We start from the raw sequence: 25,616 nt of genomic DNA, 5'->3' as shown, positions 1-25,616 counted from the left end.
GCCTGCTGGTGGGGCCCTTTGCCCAGGGGTGGTGAGTGTTGCATGGGCCTAGTCTTTCTGTGGGGTGTCTTCTTGAATTTAAACATAATTGAGGCCATGGATGGGCTGGGATTGGGCTTATTTTATTGTTTTTTGTCGTTTTTGGGGGGCTGCTGGTGTGGCCTTTTGCCCAGGGGTGGTGGGTGGTGCATGGACTGAGTGTGCCTGTGGTGTGGTCTCACTCTCTTTAATGTAAACATCATGGATGGCGTTGGATTGTGGTGATTTCTGGCTGTTTTTCTGTTTTTGGGGGGTGTACTGTTGATGTGGACTGGCCATGTGGGTGGTGGTGGTGGCCATCTTGAGTGCTGGCTGGTACAGGCAACATGTGCCTGGGGTGTAAGGGGCCATTTTGAGGAGAGGCAGTGTCTGAGGCCTGCACTTATTTTGCCTACTTTTCATCCATTATGCCCAGGGGTAGTGAGTGTTGCATGGGCCTAGTGTTTCTGAGGGGTGTCTTCTTGAATTTAAACACCATTGAGGCCATGGATGGGCTGGGATTGTGCTGATTTTATTGTTTTTTGTCGTTTTTTTGGGCCTGCTGGTGGGGCCCTTTGCCCAGGGGTGGTGAGTGTTGCATGGGCCTAGTCTTTCTGTGGGGTGTCTTCTTGAATTTAAACATAATTGAGGCCATGGATGGGCTGGGATTGGGCTTATTTTATTGTTTTTTGTCGTTTTTGGGGGGCTGCTGGTGTGGCCTTTTGCCCAGGGGTGGTGGGTGGTGCATGGACTGAGTGTGCCTGTGGTGTGGTCTCACTCTCTTTAATGTAAACATCATGGATGGCGTTGGATTGTGGTGATTTCTGGCTGTTTTTCTGTTTTTTGGGGGTGTACTGTTGATGTGGACTGGCCATGTGGGTGGTGGTGGTGGCCATCTTGAGTGCTGGCTGGTACAGGCAACATGTGCCTGGGGTGTAAGGGGCCATTTTGAGGAGAGGCAGTGTCTGAGGCCTGCACTTATTTTGCCTACTTTTCATCCATTATGCCCAGGGGTAGTGAGTGTTGCATGGGCCTAGTGTTTCTGAGGGGTGTCTTCTTGAATTTAAACACCATTGAGGCCATGGATGGGCTGGGATTGTGCTGATTTTATTGTTTTTTGTCGTTTTTTTGGGCCTGCTGGTGGGGCCCTTTGCCCAGGGGTGGTGAGTGTTGCATGGGCCTAGTCTTTCTGTGGGGTGTCTTCTTGAATTTAAACATAATTGAGGCCATGGATGGGCTGGGATTGGGCTTATTTTATTGTTTTTTGTCGTTTTTGGGGGGCTGCTGGTGTGGCCTTTTGCCCAGGGGTGGTGGGTGGTGCATGGACTGAGTGTGCCTGTGGTGTGGTCTCACTCTCTTTAATGTAAACATCATGGATGGCGTTGGATTGTGGTGATTTCTGGCTGTTTTTCTGTTTTTTGGGGGTGTACTGTTGATGTGGACTGGCCATGTGGGTGGTGGTGGTGGCCATCTTGAGTGCTGGCTGGTACAGGCAACATGTGCCTGGGGTGTAAGGGGCCATTTTGAGGAGAGGCAGTGTCTGAGGCCTGCACTTATTTTGCCTACTTTTCATCCATTATGCCCAGGGGTAGTGAGTGTTGCATACTTGCATGTCCGTAGTCTTTCTGTGGGGTGTCTTCAATGTAAACATCAAGGGTGGCATGGGATTGTGCTCATTTTTCTGTGTTTTGTCGAATTTTTGGGGTGTATAACTGAACTGATGTTCCTCTGTCTTCCATTGCTTTTAGGTGCACAAGAAGACTCAAGAGAACCACCAGTGCCAGGAAGAAGTCCTGCAGCGGTGTGTGCAGCATAACGTCACGCGACGTCACGTCTGGACACAGAACCCTCTGCAACTCGTGCAACTGCTGCCTGCTGACCTGCTCTGAAGAGGATGGCCCCAAAAAAAGTAACCCGTAGCTCCTCTAGCAAGAAAGGTGCCAGTAAGGAGCAGAAGAAGCAAGTTACCAAGGAGACTGGTGTGCCGCCCGCCCCTTTTTTTGGGAGTAAAAAAAAAAGTATGCCTGCAGCAGCAGCAGCGGGATCTGCTGGGGACCAAGCTGGCAGCACCCCCCCCCGCTCCATTGGGCTCAGTGCCACCACCACCACCACGCCAACTTAAGTCCAAGCCCTTGAGTGCTGCAGAGGCAGCCAGTATAGTTCTTCAATCACCATCGACCAGTGATGTTGGCTCATCGCAAGAAAGCAGCAGCAATGTCCCTCAATCAACACAGGTTGTTGTAGCTCATCTGACACGAGTGTTGAACAACCACAGCCGCAACAACAATCACATGTGCAAGTACAAGCCCAAGTACATGTGGAAGGAGAGGCAGCGCAAGGAGATGCGCAAGCAGAGGTGCATGGAGGGTCACAAGTGCCCACAATAGTTGTTCCTCCCGAAGTAGGGGCACATCAGGAAATCGACAATCAAGGCGAGGTATCATTTGAGGAAGCCACTCCTCCTGCTGATCCTTCATTGTCTTCCACAACCCTAGCAAGGAAGAGATCAAGGGTGGTGTCTACATCCTCTTCAAGCACACCTCCTTCTGATGATACGGATCAAACTTGGGAACCAGCACCACAGCCGTCTGAGAGTGAGGCACACCATGATCCAACAAAGGTACTTAAGCGTAAAAGGAAGCTCGTCCAAAGTCTCAGACTTATGGAGTGTGATGAGGCTCAACAAGAAGTGGCGGATACTGCTGCTGATGAAGACTCTGCCAACGACGACCCAGTCATCATAAAGGTCACTGCAGCCCCAGCGGGCATGCAGCAAACAGACATTTTGACCCTAGCCCGAAGAGCTGCTGCGCGTGATGATGATGATGATGATGTTGTCGATGAGGAGGCAGTGGAAACACCACAATCATTGGAGTTAAGTAGTACACCAACTCGTCCCGCTTCCATATTTCTTTCTGGCAAGAAGAGACCTTCGTCAACCTCGACCTTAATTAGTGGCGGTGAAAGTGGAAAACGTACAAAAGTTGGGCAATCCAGATCCTCCACTTCATCTGGCATTAGCTTCATGACCACCACCACCAGTATCGCCGCCTCCTCCAGGTCCCACAGACACTTCAAGTCCCCAGTTTGGGACTTCTTTACTGTTTGTCCCAAAAATCCAAAGTTTGCCATTTGTACCCTTTGTAAGCTTGCAGTTAGTCGTGGTAAGTCAGGTACCAACTATGGTACCGGCGGCCAGAGTGGTCATCTTGAGAGAAAGCACGCTGTCAAATGGTTTGCGCACCTAGCTGCGATCAAGAAAGGCCAAAATCAAGGAAACGTTGATGTTTCATCTGATGTTGACGAGCAGGAAGAAGACGTGTCAAACACTTCCCTTACACCCAGTACCCCTGTCAGCAGCACACCCAATGTGAGGCACACTAAGAGTGTTGGAGCGAGTGAGACACCAACGCACAAAAGTTCACCAGCGAGCAAAATTGGGTCAACGAAGTCATTATCAGCCCGTAAATGCTTGGTCCAGGGCAACATTAGAACAATGCTTACTTCAGACGTGCCATATGAACGCAACCACCCACTGACGCGTCTGTATAACACTAAGCTGGCTAAAATGCTAGCTGTGGACCTTCTACCTTTTTCTTTTGTAGAAGCGGTAGGTTTTCTTGAATTAGTTGCAACGCTCTGCCCTAAATGGAAGGTTCCGAGCCGGTTCTATTTTGCCAGAGTTGCGGTTCCAGCACTACATGAAGATGTGCTGCAGGCGATTGGGGCAGCTTTGCAGAAGAGTGCTGTTCACACAATACATCTGACAACAGACATGTGGACCAGTGGCCCAGGCGATGATTACATGTGCATCACTGCACACTGGGTCTCTTTTTCAGGTGTTAAAGCAAAGCTAAACGCAGGTGTTGACCCGGACCAAGTTTTCAAAGCTGCTCGGAAACATGCAACACTAGCCATGTTTGGCTTGGAGAAAAGTCACACAGCAGAAAACCTTTTGGAAGAGTTTAACAAAAAGGTCTTGACAATGCTATCCCCCCTAAAACGCAAGATTGGTTATGTTTCCACGGATAATGGCGCCAATGTAGTTAAGGCCATGTTCCTTGGTGACCATGTTAGAGTGCCGTGTTTGGCGCACTGTATCAACCTGGTAGTTCAAAAATTCTTGAGTGATAAAGAGAGTCCAGCGTTCGAGGTAATGGCCACCTGCCGCAAAATGTGCAACCATTTCAGCCATTCTTTTAAGGCCCGGAAGCATCTGCGGAGACTGCTACTTCAACGTGGAATGCCAGTGAAAGCACTCATCCAGGAGGTGGCAACACGTTGGAACTCAACCTTCTACATGCTTGAGCGTCTGCATGAGCAGTATACGGTACTCGATCACTATTTCTTGACAGAGGCTACATCTCAGAAGGAGGACCTGCGGATGAGTAAGGCGCAATGGGACATAGTTAAAAGCCTGACAGACATGCTTCGTCCTTTTGAGTTCTTCACGCGTGCAGTCAGCCAGGAGGACTGTAATTTGGGAAAAGCTATCCCATTGTTGTGCATACTGGAGCACCAACTGATGGCGGTTTCTTCTGAGTTTGAAAAAGATGAAAAAAAAAAAAAACATTTCATTTTGTCTGAGAAATTATTACATCGCCTACGTGGTGATGAACGTCTTCAAAACATCAACTCAGATCAGCATTACATTTGTGCTACTATTCTGGATCCACGCTACAAAAAGGCGCTGGCAGACAACGCATTCTTTCCTTTCGCTGATGCAGATGTTCAAAAGTACAAACATTGGTTAGCCTGGTCAGCCAAGAGGTTTGAAAAAGAACGGCAGGTTATTGAAGGAGAAGCCAGTACATCAGCATCAGCATCAGCAGGCCATCCGCAGTCACAAGAATCCACTTCTGCACCTGTGGCTGGGGCACAAGTGACCTCTCAGCCGTTAAAGACACCGGCAACTGGATCATCTGCACCACACACAATGACAACACTAACAGTGGCTGGGAAGGAGGATTGGCTAAGTTTGATGGGGTATGGTTCTCGAAAAAATGTCACAGGCACAGCAAAAAGTAAGCAAAGTGGAGGAACAGTTGATGACCTTGAGTCGATGGTGCAGGACTATCTGAATGACTCAACAGAGGTCTTCCTTAATGATGAGCCATTGCAGTATTGGCATGGCAAAAAACAATTGTGGCCACAGCTCTTCAACCTGGCTATAAACTATTTGTCTTGCCCACTCGCAAGTGTGTCTTCTGAACGTGTTTTCAGTGCTGCTGGTGGCATTGTAACTCCCAAACGGAGCCGCCTCTCGCCCAAAAATGTGGAGCGGCTGACAATGATCAAGATGAATCAGCACCTCATACCACCAGATTACAAAGTACGAGAAAGCACGCCGCATGAAGACGAGGAGGACAGCAACGTAGATGAGGGGATTTTTTCTCTGTTCGGTGCCACTGACCTCATCCAGCCTGAATTCGCAGAGTATGATGACGAAATCTTGTTCTTATTCCCTGACACCGAGCCCTGAAAATGAGACAATCAATCAAGAACTTTCTTTTTCGTCCTTATTCACTTTTATTCCTGTGTGCTTTGTGTCTCTCTTTCTTTGTTTTGCACAGTTAATTTAATTCAAACTTTAATCACCTAATCCCAAAAACAAGACCATCATCAGAACTGTCTTCACTTGTTTGCTTATTGATTTGAAGGTGCCGCAGTCTACATTCCTCAGGTTCACAAGTTCTGAAGAACATGCTCCTCTATCCTCCTCCTCCAGACTGCGATTTCCCTCCAAGCAGAGTGCTGGATTACGCACAATGAAGAAAGACTCAGCACTTGTGGGGGTGTTGTACTTCTTTGCGGGTGAGTTGACGGTTTTGGGCCCATTGCTGTGAAGCTCTAATAATGGACAAAAGTGTTTTGGACCAAATATGAGGTGGAAATTTCTTGCCGTTTTTGCTGACTTGCTTGCCTTTGAGGTGCTCTTTGGCGGGGTTCCGGGGGTTTGTGTGTAATTTTTGGTGTCTGTCGAAGCACTGCTGCGACAGTCTAATCTTGATTGCATTTGCTTTTCAGGAAATCCGTGGTGGAAAACAGGAGTTATGATGATTGATGATGACGACCTAGCTGCACAGCGCCGCGTTTGGACCGAAGGCCGAGAGACATTGTAAGTATGAGATTTAGCTTTTTCGCTGTTTGGGGGTGTTGTGTCGGGTGTTTTTTTGCGGGTGGGTTGGCGGGTCTTGCCTGGGGCATTCCTGGGAAGGTCTAATACCGGATACAAGTGTTTTGGACAAAATCCATAAGGAACAGCCTTTTTTTTGCCATTTCTTCAGACATCTTGCTCAATGTAGCGTTTTGGGGGGCTTCCTGCTGTTCGTGGGTGGGTTGCGGCCGGGGTCTCTGTCGAAGCACTGCTGCGACAGTCTAATCTTGATTGCATTTGCTTTTCAGGAAATCCGTGGTGGAAAACAGGAGTTATGATGATTGATGATGATGACCTAGCTGAACAGCGCCGCATTTGGAACGAAGGCCGAGAGATATTGTAAGTATGAGATTTAGCTTTTTCGCTGTTTGGGGGTGTTGTCGGGTGTTTTTTTGCGGGTGGGTTGGCGCCGGCGGGTCTTGCCTGGGGCATTCCTGGGAAGGTCTAATACCGGATAGAAGTGTTTTGGACAAAATCCATAAGGAACAGCCTTTTTTTTGCCATTTCTTCAGACATCTTGCTCAATGTAGCGTTTTGGGGGGCTTCCTGCTGTTCGTGGGTGGGTTGCGGCCGGGGTCTCTGTCGAAGCACTGCTGCGACAGTCTAATCTTGATTGCATTTGCTTTTCAGGAAATCCGTGGTGGAAAACAGGAGTTATGATGATTGATGATGACGACCTAGCTGCACAGCGCCGCGTTTGGACCGAAGGCCGAGAGACATTGTAAGTATGAGATTTAGCTTTTTCGCTGTTTGGGGGTGTTGTGTCGGGTGTTTTTTTGCGGGTGGGTTGGCGGGTCTTGCCTGGGGCATTCCTGGGAAGGTCTAATACCGGATACAAGTGTTTTGGACAAAATCCATAAGGAACAGCCTTTTTTTTGCCATTTCTTCAGACATCTTGCTCAATGTAGCGTTTTGGGGGGCTTCCTGCTGTTCGTGGGTGGGTTGCGGCCGGGGTCTCTGTCGAAGCACTGCTGCGACAGTCTAATCTTGATTGCATTTGCTTTTCAGGAAATCCGTGGTGGAAAACAGGAGTTATGATGATTGATGATGATGACGACCTAGCTGCACAGCGCCGCGTTTGGACCGAAGGCCAAGAGACATTGTAAGTATGAGATTTAGCTTTTTCGCTGTTTGGGGGTGTTGTGTCGGGTGTTTTTTTGCGGGTGGGTTGGCGGGTCTTGCCTGGGGCATTCCTGGGAAGGTCTAATACCGGATACAAGTGTTTTGGACAAAATCCATAAGGAACAGCCTTTTTTTTGCCATTTCTTCAGACATCTTGCTCAATGTAGCGTTTTGGGGGGCTTCCTGCTGTTCGTGGGTGGGTTGCGGCCGGGGTCTCTGTCGAAGCACTGCTGCGACAGTCTAATCTTGATTGCATTTGCTTTTCAGGAAATCCGTGGTGGAAAACAGGAGTTATGATGATTGATGATGATGACGACCTAGCTGCACAGCGCCGCGTTTGGACCGAAGGCCGAGAGACATTGTAAGTATGAGATTTAGCTTTTTCGCTGTTTGGTGATGTTGTGTCGGGTGTTTTTTTGCGGGTGGGTTGGCGGGTCTTGCCTGGGGCATTCCTGGGAAGGTCTAATACCGGCTAGAAGTTTGTTGGACAAAATCCATAAGGAAACACCAGTTTTGGCACTTTTTGTAAGTTAGGGTTCGTTAGGGTTAGCCCTAGCAGCAGGATTGCATGTGTTTAGGGGGTTCTATTGCAACGCGGTTCTGTTGTTGTAGAGCACTGTTGGAGCGATGCTGGCTATGGATACTTTTGCTTGCAGGCAAGTGGTTTGAATACAATCCACGGTCTGTATTTGGGCCTACTGTTACTTTCAAAGTACGTTTTGTAACCATTTTTCTGCTAGGCATCGTTTTTGGAGATATGATTGGGTTCTTCTACATTTTTGCGACTGGCTTTAGTAAGGGTCTTGGTGGGAGCATTGCTGGGAAGGTCAAATTTTGTTCTAAAACACAGTAGTACACCCACCTTGAGGGGAAAGATCCGCTATAATATTTTGGCCATACTTATTGATCCTTAAAAAGGTGACTCAGACAGAGCACGCAATTTCAAAAATATTGTACTGTCTATTAGGGAAATCAAAGTGTCACTTTTTGAACCACACAGCGTACATACCTTTTATTTATTTTTCAGTGGTATTGTAATAGCACTTCCTGTTTTCCGTTCAATAATTACAGGCCGGGTTTCAGTCAACATCCGCCAGGCAGGCAGTGGACAGGGTGTCTCTTCTGTCAGTGGTCACCACCACATTGATGGACGAAGCGTCAGCTGGAATGGAGGAGTGCCGCCAATAAGAGGAATTGTTTGCTGCATGCAACTTACTTACCAATTTCAACAGGACAACTCCAACAACATACGCAATACAGATACAGTATCCATTGTTGTCTTTTATTCTATGAGTGTGACTGCATGTGCTTACCTTTAGTTTGTAACCAAAGATTGTCTGTAAACTCTGTATCTTCAATTATTGTTTGTCCATGCTCTGCTTTTTTTTTCTTCTCTCAACAAAACCTACCCAAAAAGAAACCCCCATTCCCATCCATTTTACAAACCCTAACCCTCTTCCCCCGGGCTGTGTTGTTTTGCTTGATGTCTGACTAAAATGACATCAATAATTCCACACACTTGCTGGGGAGGATAAGGTGATAGCAGCAACAGGCTGGTGAAGGAATACGAGGATATCTTCTAGACTTACTCAGCTTCAGTACTATATCTTCTAGTAGTAGTAGCCAATGTCAAATAAATTCAACGCAAGTACTAGTTATACTTGCAAGCAAATACTTTACCATTTGTTAGGCTACATTATGGCACTGTTCTAGTGTACTGTCACCTGCTATTTTCTCGATCGTACCGTAACCGTTGTAATGCTACAGTAAGGAGGACAAACAAGGTTTCGTTTTCTTTTTTTCCATAGGCATGCAACTGCCACTGTGTCACACCACTAGTACCACCGCAATGAGGAAATGTCACCCGCCCAGGATTGACAACGTTAATCCCCATTTCACCTGGAGCCAGCCCTGGGCCTAGCCCTAATTTCTAACACAAATTACAGGTAAGATAAGCGTTTGGTGGGAGGTAGTATAATGGAGTATTATTTCGGAGTAGACAAGAGATTGACGGTTGTACTACTAAAGTCCTACGACTGTTCAGGAAAACAAAGTTACTGTTACACCCCCGCCCCCCACCCACCAGACTGAAAAGCAGTAAAAAACAGGTATGGTCAGATAAAGTTGAAAAATATATTTATTTAGCCCTAACAAAATAATCTCCCTCACCCACCCTAACCCCAACGATTGTCTCTGAAACGTCCCAAAACGATCCCAACTCCCAAATCCCACCCCCCAAAAGTCTATAAAAAAAGGGCAAGGGACACTCCACTACTGGAGGGTGCTGGTGCTGGTGCATGATGCGGCATGGGCATCATACTCCTTGCGGAGGGTGGCAAGCTCGGAGCGGAGGCCCTTAACCAAGTTCTTATACCTCAGGACCTCCTGCTCCAGGTTGGACATGCGGACTCGTAGGCGGCGTTGGCGTTCCTTGCAGCTCCTGTGGGGGGCAGCTGGTATTTCGGTTGCTTGGCGGTGGCGGTCGGCTTTCTTAGCCCGGCTCGGTCCCGCTGGCTTAGTCACGGAGGAGGATGCAGTGGTCACAGTCGAGGATGTTGCCCCGCTCGACTGCGTGTCCTCCTCCTCCTCCAGGGCCACCAGCCGCCGATACTCGGCGACTGTGGCCTCCAGCCTCCGTTGCCGGGCCAATCTAGCCTGCTCCCTCCTTGTTGTTGATTTGGAAGGAGCAACTATATGAAGAAAGAAAGACATAGGGGTCGATTAGGATCGCGGACGGACTTGAGTCCGTCCGCGACCCCTGAGGAGGAGGGAACGTCCGCATGGGCTGCGGCGTTCCCTCCGATCAAATTAGGATGTGACCGCCAGGGTGGCGGTCACATCCTCTATCTCTAACATTGCGGCGGGTGCAGCTTCAAGCTGCATCCGCCGCAATGTAAAAAATCCATGCACAGCATTTGCGTGCACAAAGCGGCAGGCACCGCGCGGTGCCTGCTGCATTGTGCACGCAAATGCAGGGGGGTACCATAGGTACCCCCCATGTGCACCCCCCACCCCACCTTCACCCAGGGGGCCCGCAACGGGCCCCCGAAGTGAAGGTCCGTATGCTTTTCCACGGCGGTGAAGCCGCCGCGGAAAAGCATATATTTTCAGACATCCTAATATGCCTGGCGGTGTCTGATAGACACCGCCAGACATGTTAGTGCTTTTCCGCCGCGGTCGCCTTCCGACCGCGGCGGAAAAGCGGCGGACAGATTATCAGACCCACCAGCCATCCTAATTTGGCGGTGGGTCTTTGGGGTCTCCGCCGCGGTTTTTCCGCATCCTCCAGGCCGGCGGACACTTCCGCCGGCCCGGAGGATGCGGAAAAACCGCCATCCTAATCGGCCCCTTAGTCTGTAACCAATGCTCCTTATTAATAACACAAAGTGATTGAGCCGAAAGTTGGGTCACAGAGTACAAGTAGCAAATTGAAAGCACAGTACATAACTATTGAGGACAGTATCTATGTAACCTCCCACTTCTGCATCCTTGCTCTAACAGTAGTGGTAGTTTAATGAACTAATTCTACGACCACTATGGACTTCCATTACAGTCGACTATGACAGTACACCAGTCTTATTCTTCTTCTTCTCTCTTGTTTAGGGAAATGGGTACGTTATCTTATGCAAGCCGGCAGAATGACATGGACACAGCACAGTGAAGTTGCACCCGAGAAAAAAAGTTGCACACCATGATGATTGAGACAGACTTGCGTTACTGTACCGGTCCAGTACATGCAGGTGGTGAAGCTATTACTTTTCTATTACGGGTGGCACTGAGAATACTCTGTTACAAGGGCTACTGCTTAATTAATTTACCTTTCACCCTACAGTGCAAATGAGTACTAGAAAAGGAAACTGAAGAAGCTAACTAATTTGATTATCTATCACTTCACATGGGACGTATTTAATGACAGATGAGATGACTTTAGGTGCTTTGCTTAATATTGAGTGAACAGTGATACACCCACACATGAATGACGTACTACAAGTAAACTAAAGTTATTAAGAGAGGTACGGAGTGTCCACCGTAATAACCAGATATATGCTGTGAATGCAAACGCAATACAAAGTACTGCTACTATTCATGGTAGTATTGGACACATTTACAATTTCTTTTCCTTGCCTTCCCTGCACTGGGACGGACGTGCGGGTGCGGTGGTACATGCTCTTCAAGGTAACACTTACTTCACCTGGCGACCATCTACTCTCTCTAGATACACATGTGCTATGTAAGAGTCAGAGAATACCATGCTCCAGGCATCCATTCAGTCAAAGTATACGCACACATACAGTTTCTGTTTCACCCACCCAGGCTGCTGTCCTTCCACCCATCCTTGCTTCATCATTGACCCAGCCATGCACCATACCATATTCTTTCCTTCCCAGCCACCTCGGGGGCCAAGCAAACACATATCGTTCTTCTTTGCCAGCCATCATACAAGTTCGCGTCCCACTTACTTACACCCTTCTTTCGCTTTTCGTTCATCCCATCCATCACGTTCGTCTAAGAACTTATTGGGATTCTTCTCACCAAAAACTTCACAGCTAAGTCGAAGTACATTTCGAGGAGGCTACTACCTGGTTGATTTGTAATTGTAATACACCCGTGCAGAAAGCACACTATGCAGTCTTCAATCTCAATAAGTAAGGAATATATAGCTAACCTGTTTCCGCCACCACCGTTTGATCCCCCACAGGAACGGCCACCAGCTCTTCTACCGCCGCCTCCTCCCCAGAGGCCTCCGAGTCCAAGTCCAACACAGCCACCTCCGCGCTGGCCCCGTCACCAGATGTTACACCTACAAAGTACATTTAAGAATGTTAATACACCACTCACTACTATATAATATTTGGTCTAGGAGAAATGTTAAAAAAACAGAATACAATGTAATAATTTGTGACTGTCTACTCCATAGTAAAAATGTCCCATTTTCCAGGGAAGGCTGTTGTCTTGCTGCACTTTTATGCACAACTGATGAATGCTTGCTTTTGATTTTTAACACGCACCACTTTTTCTCCTAACAGACAGAAGCTTGACTCCTGAGTCCTAAGAACACGACCAGGATCAAGTTCAAACTAGGTGAGAGTTCGGCTCGACCACAAGAAATGTGTCCAATTAATCGTCAGCACTAACCACTTTTCCGTTTACAGTTAAATAGTTTTATGACAAAGTAGATTTTAATAAATGTGTTTACTTTTAATAAAGCTTTTACACTTAAATAGACTCTGTGGTTTTTGTTCCTCTAGACTAGAGTGGATGAGCTAAAGGTTTTGGAATTTTTGCAAGCATGAGTGCCTCTGACACTTCTTGACTGTGCTGTGACTCCGTACTACTCTCTTGTCCTGCGTACGATAATCTAGAGATCATTGGGGATCTATAATCGGTGACTTCGGGAGCTGAATGACTCTGCCACACTATCTAGTCAGTAAGGAGACAGTGCATAGAGGTATTGCTGAATATAATGGGAGTCCAATGGAATTGCCAAATGTCCAATCTTAGTTAGCTACACAGACAGACTAATAAGAATAGTCTAGTAATACCACAGGGAGTCATATTCGAGGCAGGATAAGAATTTATATCCAGTCTACAAGAAGATCAAAGACGATTTAGAAAAAATCGAATGAGGAACGCTAGGAAAAAATAGGTACTGTTTATTAAAATGTAAACTTACTGGGGCCAGCAAAGGAGCCCTCGCCTGCCCGATCCTGGCCTGCATCCTCAGCACCCTCCTCCTGTGTCCTCTTGCCCTTGGGGGGAGCTGATGTACAACATGAAAGAAAGAAAAACCAGAAAACATGGATGAGATTTTTCAACCAAATCAAACATTTCAAAAGAACAATAACAACATATTTTGGAAAAATAGCAAATAGATAGACAACTATTCCACGGGATCTATCTCATGTGGTATACTACGTTATTCGTATTGCCTGATTTGCGGAACGTTGACTTAGAAAGTTCCTATGTAACTCAATAAACAGACTACTAAAGAGGTTTGCCTAGGCCTGGCACTGCAGGCAGCAGTGCGCAACACGTGACAGACAAAGTCCATCCTGCTTGCAGATCAGTGAATACTCAAACTATCAATCCACCCGCCACCACCGCCACTATTTCTTCTGATAGCCATGTGACTGTCTAAAGGAAGGACTGGACTTCAGTCTGTTGGGGCTGATTTATAAGTCCCTTGCGGAAGTTGCGGCTGATTTTCCTCCATTGTTGCGTGCCTTTTCTGACGCAGCGGCAGAACAAAAGACTCGCCATGGTGTTGGTGCGGCGTATATATTAAAAAAAAAAACACATATGGGCATATGGGCGATGCATCACGTTGTAAAGCCCTGCGCCATCAGGGGGCGTTCCGGCGCAAGGGAGGGCGTACCTGCGCAGGAACGAATCCTAAAAGTGGCTGAGGGAAATCTACAAGATGTCAATCAGTCACTTTTAGGACAATGATGCATGACTCAAACCCTGCACGCTTGAAGCCGACGTACGGCTTGATGCAGCATTGGGGAGATAGGGTACCCCAGAGCATTGCTGGAGCTGCGCCATCGTTGGCACGCAACTCCAGCAATGCGCTGCCTTTACGGCACAGATGCGTAAGGCTTCTGTGACGTTTTGGGCCAATGGGTGGTGGTGGCATGGCACACAATTACTGCCGCATTCCTGCTACTTTGCAGGGATGCGCCGGTAATTGAAAATATGACCCTTACTGTCTAGCATTACGCAGTTCTTTTCTTTACAGTACACTCATACATAATTTCTCAGGCCAATGAAATGCTTCTGAACACAACATACAAAACAAAGAAGCATAGTAGCAAGCAAGGCTACTGAGAAGGAGAGCAGTGCACCTGAAATGCATAGAAGATTTTGAAATATAATTTACCTCAATGTAATCGGCAGCATTATTGCTCTTGGTAAAGAACAAAGATTTGCAAATAACAGAGCAGGATAAAACAGAGTAGTAAATGTACTACTACTACTACTCACCAAGCCCGGGGACCTCTACGCCGAGCGCGTCCAGCAAGTCCCGCTCCCGGTCCATGACATCGGTCCAGCGGTGGGTGGCCTGGTTATATGTGCGCCGGACCCCAGAGATCTTGTACATGGCCCGGCACACCTTCTCCCACCGCTTGCGACGCTCCCGGATGCCATAGCCGGTCACGATCTTGCCGCCTCCCAGGATCGTCTTGGGGAGGCGGCGCTGGACGTGGAAGATCAGTGCCGCCACTTCCTCCGCGCTGAAGATCTCCCTCGGGACCACTTGCTCCCCCCTTAAACGCCCGCACGGGAGCCGGGCACGGGGTGCGGGACCCTTCCCCTTCTCAGGGTGCTTCCCGGCTCCCTTTACCATGGTCTGGGCAGAAATAAACTTAAATGATAAAGAAGAAATAGAATAGTGAAGAAGAAAAGAAAAGAGTTTAAAAAAGTAGTTTAAAAGTAACTAAAAGCTGCAGAAAACACAAAAATATAGAGCTAGAAAAATAGAGAGTTAGATAATAAGTAAAATTAGATCAAAAAAACTTCAAACAAGCAAAGGATGGCAGAGATTGAGAGAGGATAGAGAAAGCATGCCCAGAACCATAGCAATGAATGAGAAACAAGATGGCCGCGCCCGTTCACGACCGCGTGGGTAAGTTCGCGCGAGATTTTCCTTGCGAGTACGCGCGAAATTGTACTAGCGAGCAGCACACTTTGCGAGATTACACATAGCGGGCGGAAACGGAATTACGTCACGCCAACAAGATGGCCGCGCCCGTGTACGACCGATAGGGTAACTTGGCAAACGTATAGCTAGAAGCGCCTCGCGAACACGCGCAAGATCACGCGAACATACACGTCGCAACAAAAACAATTTTGTATTCGCACGTATTCGCGGCTTCCGAAATCGATCTCGCACGGATTCGCGCCCCAAAAAACGCGCGAAATTGCAGAAAAAACGATTTTAGCTAAACTGAAAGCAATGAGCAGGTGCAAAAGTTCAAACTTAACATTAGTAACATTCAAGGTAGTGCTTCCTGATGGGCCCCTCCAGAGTTTGCAACTATTCTATGACCCTGCTATGACCCAAACAGCAGGCTCATAGAATAGCACCATAAAGGTCCTGTGAAAAAAAAATTTCACTGCAACAAAAAGCAAATTACAGATAAGGAAGGAAGCAGGTGCCAGCCAGACTGGAACTTTCAAAATTACTGACACATTAATGAAACACAAATTAATTGATGGCAGTTGAAGAAGGGCAGGTGTGCTTGCTTTTTTCAACCACCATAATCTACAGTGATAAATAAACCTAATAGGTGCCAGTGAGGATGTACTAGAGGGTGGCATGGGTGTCCCAGAGGGTGGCAGTGGTGAAACAGAGGGTGCTGTGAACCTGTGATGATAAACCAGACGTAGAAACAACATAGTCGCGGCCGTTGCAAGCCGAAAAGTAAGTTCGCAATTGCGAACTTGTCCCAAAATCGGCGCGAACACGCGCCAACACAAAAAATGGAAAAATCCGCAAATCCGCTAGAGTTCGCGGATCTTCGCGGATTGCGAATCCGTAAATACGCAAGTTCGCGGATTGCCAATCCGCAAAATCCGCCCATGCTTAATCTTTATCAGATTAACTCTTCCCAAGATAGATAATGGAAGTTGTGACCAAGATTGCATAAATCTACGGCAGTCTTTTGCTACGGCAGCAAAGTTAATTGTAGCGATTTTATCTATATCTTTAACAATATTAAGTCCTAGATAACGCAAGGTTGTACTAGGCTGAATACCTGTCCCATAGCCATCATCATTCCAAACTAACATCTCAGTTTTTGAGGCGTTAACCTCATATCCGGAGATTTGCCCGAAATCCAAGGCCAACTTAATAGCAGCTGGAAGGGCTGTGGGTATTTCTGAAGAGAAAATCAGGATGTCATCAGCGTACAGGGCCACCTTCTTCTCCCATCTCCCATACTTAAAAGATTTGATATTAATATCATTCCTCAATCATTGCGCAAACGGTTCAATATATAAGTCGAATAAGAAAGGGGATAGAGGCCAGCCCTGACGTGTTCCCCTTGTGATAATAAACGGGTCTGACAGTTCTCCATTTTCCAACAGACAAGCTGTGGGGTTCTGATAGAGCAATCTGATTGCTCGACGAAAACCGTCGCCGATGTTAAATTTAGCCAAGACCCCCAACAGGTATGACCAATTCACCCTGTCAAAGGCCTTGGTTGCGTCGAGCGTCAGAACAGCCAAAGGGAGGGAGTCAGATGTTGCCATGTCAATAGCTCCTATCAGATCATATGTCAATTCATAGAGCTGACGGCCCTTGACAAATCCCTTCTGATCTTGATGTAAAATATGGGGTGCTACAGCACCCAACCTCTTAGCCAGAACCGTAGCAAAGATTTTATAATCCACATTCAAAATGGAAATTGGTCTATATGACCCACAGCACGATGCTGGCTTCCCGGGTTTTAAGATCAAAGTTATTGATGCACTATCCCAAGAGGCAGGGGATGGCAGACCTTCCTGCAAGATTTGATTAAATAGTGTAGTAAGGAATGGGACAATTGCCTGTTCCAAAGCCCTGTAAATTTCGGCAAGAAGACCATCAAGTCCTGCAGCCTTCCCCTTCTTACTACTTAGAATAGCTGCTCTGTCCTCCTCTTCCGTAATAATGTTATCTGTTCAGAAGTCAGTGAGGGGAGAGAAATCCCACTCAACCAACTCTCAATTTGCTCTAATTTAGGTTGTTTGTCTTCGTGGTAGATGGTTTGAAAAAATTGTCGAAAGATCTTTCTAATATCATCATCAGACGTAAATACCACATTATTACAGGTGATGGAGTCCATGTTGTTATGAACCTGGTCGGTTTTTGCCTTCCAGGCCAAAAGTATCCCTGTCCCTTCACCATACTGGAAATGTGCTATTTTACTGGCTTCCCATTTTTCAAGAATACGGGTGTTTAGGACTGAGCCCAACTGTCCCTTTAAGGAAAGTATCTTGTTATGCAATAGCTGTAAAGCCTTGCTAGTCGAGACTGTATTTGAATCAATTTCAGCTTGAATCTTAACCATCTCAGCTTCAATAGATGACACCTCTTCTCTATAAAGTTCCTCCGATAAGAAACCTTATTAGTAATTAGACCCCTTAAAAAGACCTTAAAAGAGTCCCATACAGTCCCTGGTGCAGCCGAGCCAATATTGTCATTCATAAAGCACTGGGCTTCAGTTATAAGGAAGGCAATACCTTCTGGCGCCGAGAGTAATGAGCGGTCAAAAGACCAAATTCTAGGGGAAACTTTAGGGAACCCAAGAAGTTCCATAAATACAGCAGAGTGGTCCGATAAATGGGAGGGAAGGTAACAAACGTTCTTAACCAGATCAGCCAATTTCTGGCTAATTAAAATAAAATCGATTCTTGACTGATGATGGTATTTTTTGTTGCGAAAAGAAATGCCCTGAAGCTGGCCTGACTTAATTCTCCAGATGTCCATGTAGCCATACTGCTTCATGCAATTAAGCAAGAAAAACCTGGTTTTAGAGAGAGTTAAAGGCCGGCTACTGGAGGTTTTGTCAAGAGAGGGGTCCAAAACTATATTAAAGTCCCCTGCCAAGGTGATCGGTTCCGGGAAAGACAGTAAGTGAGAAAAGATAGACTTCAGGACCGATGGATCATCCTGGTTAAGCCCATAATAGCCCAAAATAGTAATTTGGGCCCAAGCAATGACTACCGTTACAATGACCCATCTGCCACCTGGGTCTACTATTTTAGAAACTAGCCTTGATATTAAGGGTCTCTTGAAGATGATCGTCACACCCCAAATATGGATTGTGTTGTTGAAATACAGAGGTCAATCCATCTATTTTTTTTTGCTAAAGCGAGCATTTCGGTCTCAATCAAATGCGTCTCCTGGAGAACAATGACCTGCGCATCGGAATCTCGCAGATACTGCATAATCTTGTCCCCTCTAGGTCTGATGCGAAGGCCATTGACATTCCAAAATTATTCATAAGAATCAAGACCCACCGCCTTCAAACCTCCCATAGAAAAAAAGCCAGCAATACCCACTCTATTGCAAGAAAATTGCTCATCTCAAAAACTAACCAATACCTAGCAGAAAATGAGGACATTTTTAATTTTTCTTCCTTGCCACACCCACCCTCTACCCCAGCGCCCTAAACTACACCCCCCCTTGAGAAACCCTTGCTCTATCTATCTGGAACAAGTTCAGAAGATAGTGCCCCAGCCCAAAAATCCCACCAGGCCTCTACATTGTACCGACTAGAGACTGCGGAAAAGAAGTGTAATAGAAAAGTGTACTAAAAAAAACAGTAATCCCCCTAACAAAATAGTTCAATTAATAAAACAAACAAGTAGAATTTAAAAATTCTATCTAGAGAACACTTTACCCGTCCCCTTCTATAGTTCTATTTCCAAATATAGAGGATTTTAAATTTTTTTTTTTTTTTCCCTTCCTTACTTTCCTTGTTTTCCATTATTTTTCATCTGGAACCAAGATTTAGGTGAAAGGAGCTTTATAGATTTAGGTACAGTAGAACCACATTAGTGTGATAGTAGCCTATGACTTATATCTTACCGGAGGGCCCCTTATCATTCCCCAAGGACAACAATAGCTCATCTGCCGCTTGAACAGATCTAATATTATACATCTTGTTGTTATGCATAATCTTCAGCGCGGCTGGGAACATCAGTTGTGCGGTTGCCCCAAACTTCCTAAAAGCATCGAGCCGTCTCCCAAACTCCCTCTGTTTTTCCAAGGTGACCCTAGATAGGTCTGACCTAATCTGAAAATTGAACCCCTTCCCAGACAAAGACTTCTGCCTCAGGGCTAAGTCAAGAATGACTTCCTTCAGAGTGTAAGTGTGAAAGTTTACAAGAATCCTTCGAGGTTTAGACCTTTGAGGGCTCTTTCTAAAGGGATCCCTATGGATACGTTGAATATCAATAGCCAGTTCCTCCGCTGATTGCTCAAAATTCAATGAACCTTTTAAGAGTGAGATTTAGGACTGAATAAAGTCTCTCTGGGAGAGGATACAAGTGGTCCCAAACTCGGCAGTCAGGTTGCTCTATAGGCTCCCAAAAAGGGCATCAGCTTCCTCCTTTTGCGGGAGCTGCACTGGCTCGAAGTGGAGAAAAGGATCCTATTTAAAGCCCTGTGCTTTGTGCACAGAGCCAGATCTGAAACGTGCCCCAATACCTCCACAAAATAGTGAGACGTCACCTCTAATCCCATACCCTGCTTTCCAGGGATCTTGACTTCTGTGTGGTCCCAAGAATCAAATGAACCTGTGTATAAGGCTGCTCCTTTGCCTACCAGGGCCCTAAGCCGTGGAATAACCTTCCGCTAAACTTGAGAAGCTGAACCTCACTATCTTTAGGAAACAGTTGAAGACCTGGATGTACTAAGTTAATGGATTTGGTTGGCACTTGATCTGTATCCAAGTGCCGAGAAACCCTAAGTGGGTAGATGTTTTGCTTTATAAGACTTATACAAGGTAAAAAAAAAGAAGCACTATGACATGGCATATTGACCTTTATCATAGTGCTTTTAAAAAAAGAAATAATACCTGATTCACACTGCAAGCATCAGATGACCAGCAGAAGACACTAATTAAACTTAATTAATCTGTGCTTGGTCCATGCACCACTGAAAGAAAGGGAAGTGAGACATTGTAACCGCTGGCCAATTACAAGGCAGCAAAAAAGAGTGACCATGTTGAAAACAAATGGTAAGTGGTGGGCAGGTTGAAAGCCCATTATAAAACACAAAATCTCACGCAGGCCAGACCTAAAAAATTAATCCAGTGTGTTTCCTGAACGGGCACGATCTGGGAATGAGGGTCACTTTTTGGGGGGTGCCTGGGCCTAATTTTGATCACAATCGGACCCTGGAAGTCATAGCAGGAAGACATCATAGAGAGTCGCCCTCGCATACAGGGATTGACGTTCAGCGAGGTCCCGGTGTCTATACACTCCGGGAGCTCATAACTCTACAGTGCTATGCATAGGAGAAAATCGTGCACTGCTGCTGGGCACGTAACACCGATTCTCCTTGTGAGGCAGCATGCATTGAGGCTGCAGGTGCCAATGTTGTTCGATGTGAAGGCACTGTGACCTGTTGCTGCTGCCACCTCTTCTATGCCACGTCCTTGCGTTACAGAAGATTGCGTTCTCACTGCTTTTGATGTAGCAGTGTAGTGCGTCATTGACGGATGCAAACACGTTTGCATCTCACAAAAGCCAAAACGATTTGCTATAGCAATATTTGTGTTACTTTGACCTTAGACAGCTTGAAATACAGTATTGCTTCCCTCTTATCTGTTTAAATTCGTTGTATGCTTGTTTCCTTTTGTGGGTTTGCTGAATACCACCTGCCTGTGTTTGTATGGTCACTTCCCCCTCGTGAATTCTGCATTTATGAATTGTATCTACCTGTCCCTATGTTCAAAAGGCCGGCAATAGCCTGAGAGAAATAACATAACATGAAAAAATACACCCGGGTGTCGTGTTTGATTAAGCGCTCGGGTGACACAAAAACTATGCTTTACCCATTTACAATTTTTGGGATATCATTGTTCTATGCATTTTACATGTCCAGATGTTGGAACTAAAAAATCAACAAAGGGTCGTTGCCACTGATAGAAAATGAACGGAGACCACGCAAGCAAGGGGTCCTTTATCTACTGAATAATGCAAATATGGTTCCCGTGTCATCCACCTTCCTATTTTTCAACCTATAGAAAAGTTTCTCCAAAATCACACGCTTGCCTGTGTTTATCGACGGCCCAATTAAATAAGAGTTATGGTTTTTAACTAAGCAGGAATTTGCAATTAACCTTCCACGTGAACTCTTCTCTGTTGCACTAAAGTACAGAGTTTTTTTTTAATGAATCGTTAGTTAAAAATTAAAGTTTTATGACCACAATAATGTGATGCCCTTCAAAGGACGGCCCAGCTGGGGGACATTGGGATCAGAGAGCGTGCAGCGCATGGGTAAATGATTCACTTCTTGCAGAAGGACACTCATCATTCTGAGTAGCCGCCGCCTCCGAAGAGCCACGCCGAGACAAGTCCGTGGATTCCCTTTCACAAAGAGGAGCGCACGATGAACAAACAAAAGGTGAAGAAGATCTCAGTCAAGAGGGTGGAAGACACAGACGCCCTGCGGTGGGCGCGGGTGGCAAACCGCGGCGAAGAGAAGAGGGGCGTTCATCGAATCAAGGTGATTGAGAGGGCGGCCGCCATTCGCTGCTCTGATCTGGACCGAGAAAAGGCGGCCTTGGAGCGGATTCTGGTCAAGGTAAACGCCTCGACTGGCTATTTGCAAGGGGAGAGGAAGCAGAACCATCAGTTGCAGCAGTGAGGGAGTGCCCAGGTGGATCCTGTCATTCTGGACCAATGGGAACCTCACCCTCCTTGACACCCTACCGATGACTCAATATGAAACGAGGAAACACTTTCCTTCTTCTCAACAACGCTTAAAATGCCTCTGTGTCTCCTGGCACGCGCCTCCCACGTGATCTAGTTGCACCTCACAGATGGATTGTGAAAGTCACGTGGAGCAGGTGATGGTTGTCTGGACCGCGTTAATGGATTAAAGGAATCTCCAATAGACTGTTTCCCACAGCGCCTTTTGATGGTGCACTATGTAGTGGTTGAAGCGCTACAACCGGCAGAAACACGAGTGTGGCTATCCTAAGTGGCTGCGGCCTACCTACCCAGCACACACAGAGGGTGCACTTACCTGTCCTATTCTGTGCCCTGTCAGTCATAGCTGCGATCTGCGCCAGTCAGTAAGGCCTGGAACGGCCCCACGGACACTCAGCTACTGACAGCTCGGCCAAACAAGACTGCAGTAAATACTATCTATGGTGAACTAATGTCCTGTTTCTTGTCCACATTTGAATGACAGCAAAGGGGTACGACCAGGTAGCGTGCTGCTCTACGCCCCGTCAGTCTCAGTAAGGCGAACGTGACAGCAAAAGACTGTTTACTCTTAATGGTTCTGCAGAAAAGTTAAAACGCTTTATTTTTTATTCATTGAAATGTGTACTGCAGAGGGTTTAAAAGATTGTTTTGAAAGAATTCATTTATTAGATGGTTTGTATCTTATTGACCCCACAAAGATTCAAAGATGCTGAATGGAAACAAATGAGGCAACATTTGTTATTGGAAGTGAAATGACACTTTTAGCCTCGGAATACTGCTTGTAACTAAGGCAAATAACCTTTGACTTCACTTCACTGGCATCTGCAGGTTGAGACAGCTTCCTCTGTTCCTCAGTTATTAACACGGGTTTCCTCAAGAGATCAGGGCCTCACCTTTTTGTCCTGCTCAGACCACTACTACAGTAGTTGCAGATGCCCCCGTGGCCCTTCGTGGAATAGCGGCACATTTTACATCTGCACAATGGTACCAGCTCATTCTCTCACTTGCATAAGGGTATGCAAATAGCGGAACGTCTTTGCGTTTGCACTTTCTCTATTTTACCGCTAGGGGAACACTGGAGGTGCACTAATAGTGAGCCACCTAAGAAGTTGTACACGGTTAATGCATCCCTAAGGGTGACCCTTGGGAGGTTTTGCAGAGGACCGCAGCAGAGATCTTGATCCACGGACGTTATTAGTCAGAGAACAAACATCACCACGCGTGGGTCCCAGTTCCCACACCAATGGTAGTTGGGGCGTCCAGCTACAGTAACAGGTGCAGCAATGGTTCAAGGACTTATCCTCCCATATTCTACTGCAGAACTGTTCCCAGTGCCAAGCTAACTAAGAAAAGCCATATAGGATAAGTGTCGGAGATTTGTAATTTTTTTTATTTTTTTTTGGCATCATTATTAACGTGCAGAATGTACTTTCACACTCAATCACACTTCTACACTCTGATTTAGTACTGTTTCTTTTTAAACAAATTCTCCTTTTTTTCTGTAAAAGTGCATTTTTTCTGATGCTTGTTAACTATGCCCCAGCTTAGGTACAGATTGCCAGCTTCTTCAAAATGAAAGTCATTCCTTTCACTCATTTTTACCACTCAGCCCACTTCCTCACAATTTCTGCAGCACACAGTCAAGTTGAGTTGTACTGGTTTATTTCCACTGTCATTTTTATGCTGCTCTTGATGACCTCTCCCCGGCTCAGTCACAAACCAACTATAACCTCAAGGTCCCCCGCTTGATCACTGTGCCCCATTCAACCGTATAACACTCCGTCGTTCATGTATTTAGTTTGTCCTATCATCTCCAAATGGCATTAGCATAGAGTGGGCTGAAAAAGTATTCATGTGCTTGGTTGTTAAAGCAATATGACGTTTAATTTGTTCATGTGCTCTGATTTTCTGATACAATGATACATTTGGTCACACCACAGTGATCCTGCAGTTCTGTCAACTTAATATGCAAAAATAAAGTATAAACACCCTTGATATTAGGGGTGAGCTATACGACTTTTCCGTTTTTCTAGGAATAATGCCCGTTACTCTCCCAATTTTGCTGCCCACTTGGGCTTTGCAATAATTTCTAATTTTGCATTTCTATGTAATACCCTTTTCTATGAAAAGGCTTTATGGCATTGACTCTGCACTGCTTTACTTTTGAATTCTGTAATAAAACTCTTCAACTTTCTATTTATCTAGAACTCAGTTTTTGAGTGGGCCCATTTACTTAATTGATTGTATTTTAATAGTTTGATGCTTTGGGAGGTGCCTTAACGTGAGGACACGAAACTGAGGTTTAACACCATCTCCAATCTGGCAAATGTGGGCATTCTGATGATTGAGGAGAGATTTTGCGAGTGTAAGATGTTATGGTACCCCGCAGTCACAATGGGGTAGTTCAAAGTTTACACTCACTCATGTTTAGTACGAAACTAAAACAACCAAAAGCAACTACAAATAAAAGCATGCTGTTATTCTTTTTGGATGTTGAAACTAATAAGCTATTAATTTTCCAGTGTGGTCCCCTACAGGAGCAAGAAGAGTGAACATTAATTTTAGTTTTACAAAATTTGGCAGACTTTAGATTAACATTTTTAAAACACAATTGCAAACCATTGCACTTCTATTATGTCACTGGTATCCTCCCAATGCTCATTTTCCCCACCTACATTTGAATGTAAGACAGGGAAGTTCCAGAAAGGGGAAAAGGTCACCAAGTGCTGGTAAGAACCTCCTTTCACTGCATGGTAATTTCATTTTTGTTTTACTATATACTCCAACATTGAGAGATTGTTTGTGAATAACAAAAAAAGACAATCAGGTGGACCAAAAACATGAGCCTTAGCCGGCATTTATTTTATGACCAAAGAGCTCCAGCCGTTACAGCAGAAGCCCTTTCAACGGCAGTAGACCGCCGCTGCGTTGCACATCTAACAATAGGATGGGCGGTCTGCCACAGGGTGGGCAGAGGCAATGCCCCCACAATCCTGGCAACATTTTTGGACTGCACAACAAAGTGTAATTGACCCCATTAATGTCTCCACTCATCTTGAGCTAAATGCTGGCTTTAAAAATTAGATCTCCCTATCCATTTCCTGTATAGTTGTGATTTTCCTGCTGCCATTCATTTGTATATACAATAATCCTAAAGGTTTCAGCTAACCTCTTCTTATCCATCAAGCAACACAATGTATCCCTGGGAGTGTACACTAAACATCGGAGTGTGGGGTCAATTAAAATGCGGAAGACATTTGGCCAGGCTGGTGTAGACTTAGGCCTCTGGCCCCCGGCATGGGCCTGTCCACTGCATTTAGAGATTCCCACCTGCCTGGCAGGGATCTCTATGGTATCAGTGCATCTGCTGGTGTGACAAATCCACCGAAGGGACAGATGAATGTAGAGTGGGTGCTGTGCTGGTTTTGTCTGCTCTTCTCTGCATTGATTTTTTTTGTTTTACTTAAAAAAATAACTCTAAAGCAGAAGTGTGTTTCGATAAAATAAAATAAAAAACAATGGCTGTTTTGCCTTTTCTACTTACTGTTTTTTCTTCCTGTGGTCCAGGGTTCAAGATCATTAGAGCTTCAAGAGGCTTAATACAATTAGGCATTTGTATTGTGTTTGCAACTATGTTTTTATTCAGTGCTCATCCTTTGGGTTATCAATCTAGTAGAGAAAGTACTAATTGCTCCATAGCTGTGCATTGCGTATTGCATTTGGTATGATGCAGTAGTGTTTTCGGTGTATTCCATTAGTTTATAATTTAAGTAGGTTATGAATGTTTAAGTTTTTATTAAAAGTAGTGTGTGCAGACAACCCTCGGCTGGACGTTTGCCTTTATTGCTTTGATGTGTGGATTGCACTGTTCATATACTCACCCTATAAC

The sequence above is a fragment of the Lissotriton helveticus genome, chromosome 3_1, assembly GCF_964261635.1.
Source record: "Lissotriton helveticus chromosome 3_1, aLisHel1.1, whole genome shotgun sequence".
Classification (NCBI taxonomy): domain Eukaryota; kingdom Metazoa; phylum Chordata; class Amphibia; order Caudata; family Salamandridae; genus Lissotriton; species Lissotriton helveticus.
The sequence above is the reverse complement of the archived record's forward strand: the minus strand, read 5'-3'. Positions refer to the sequence as shown.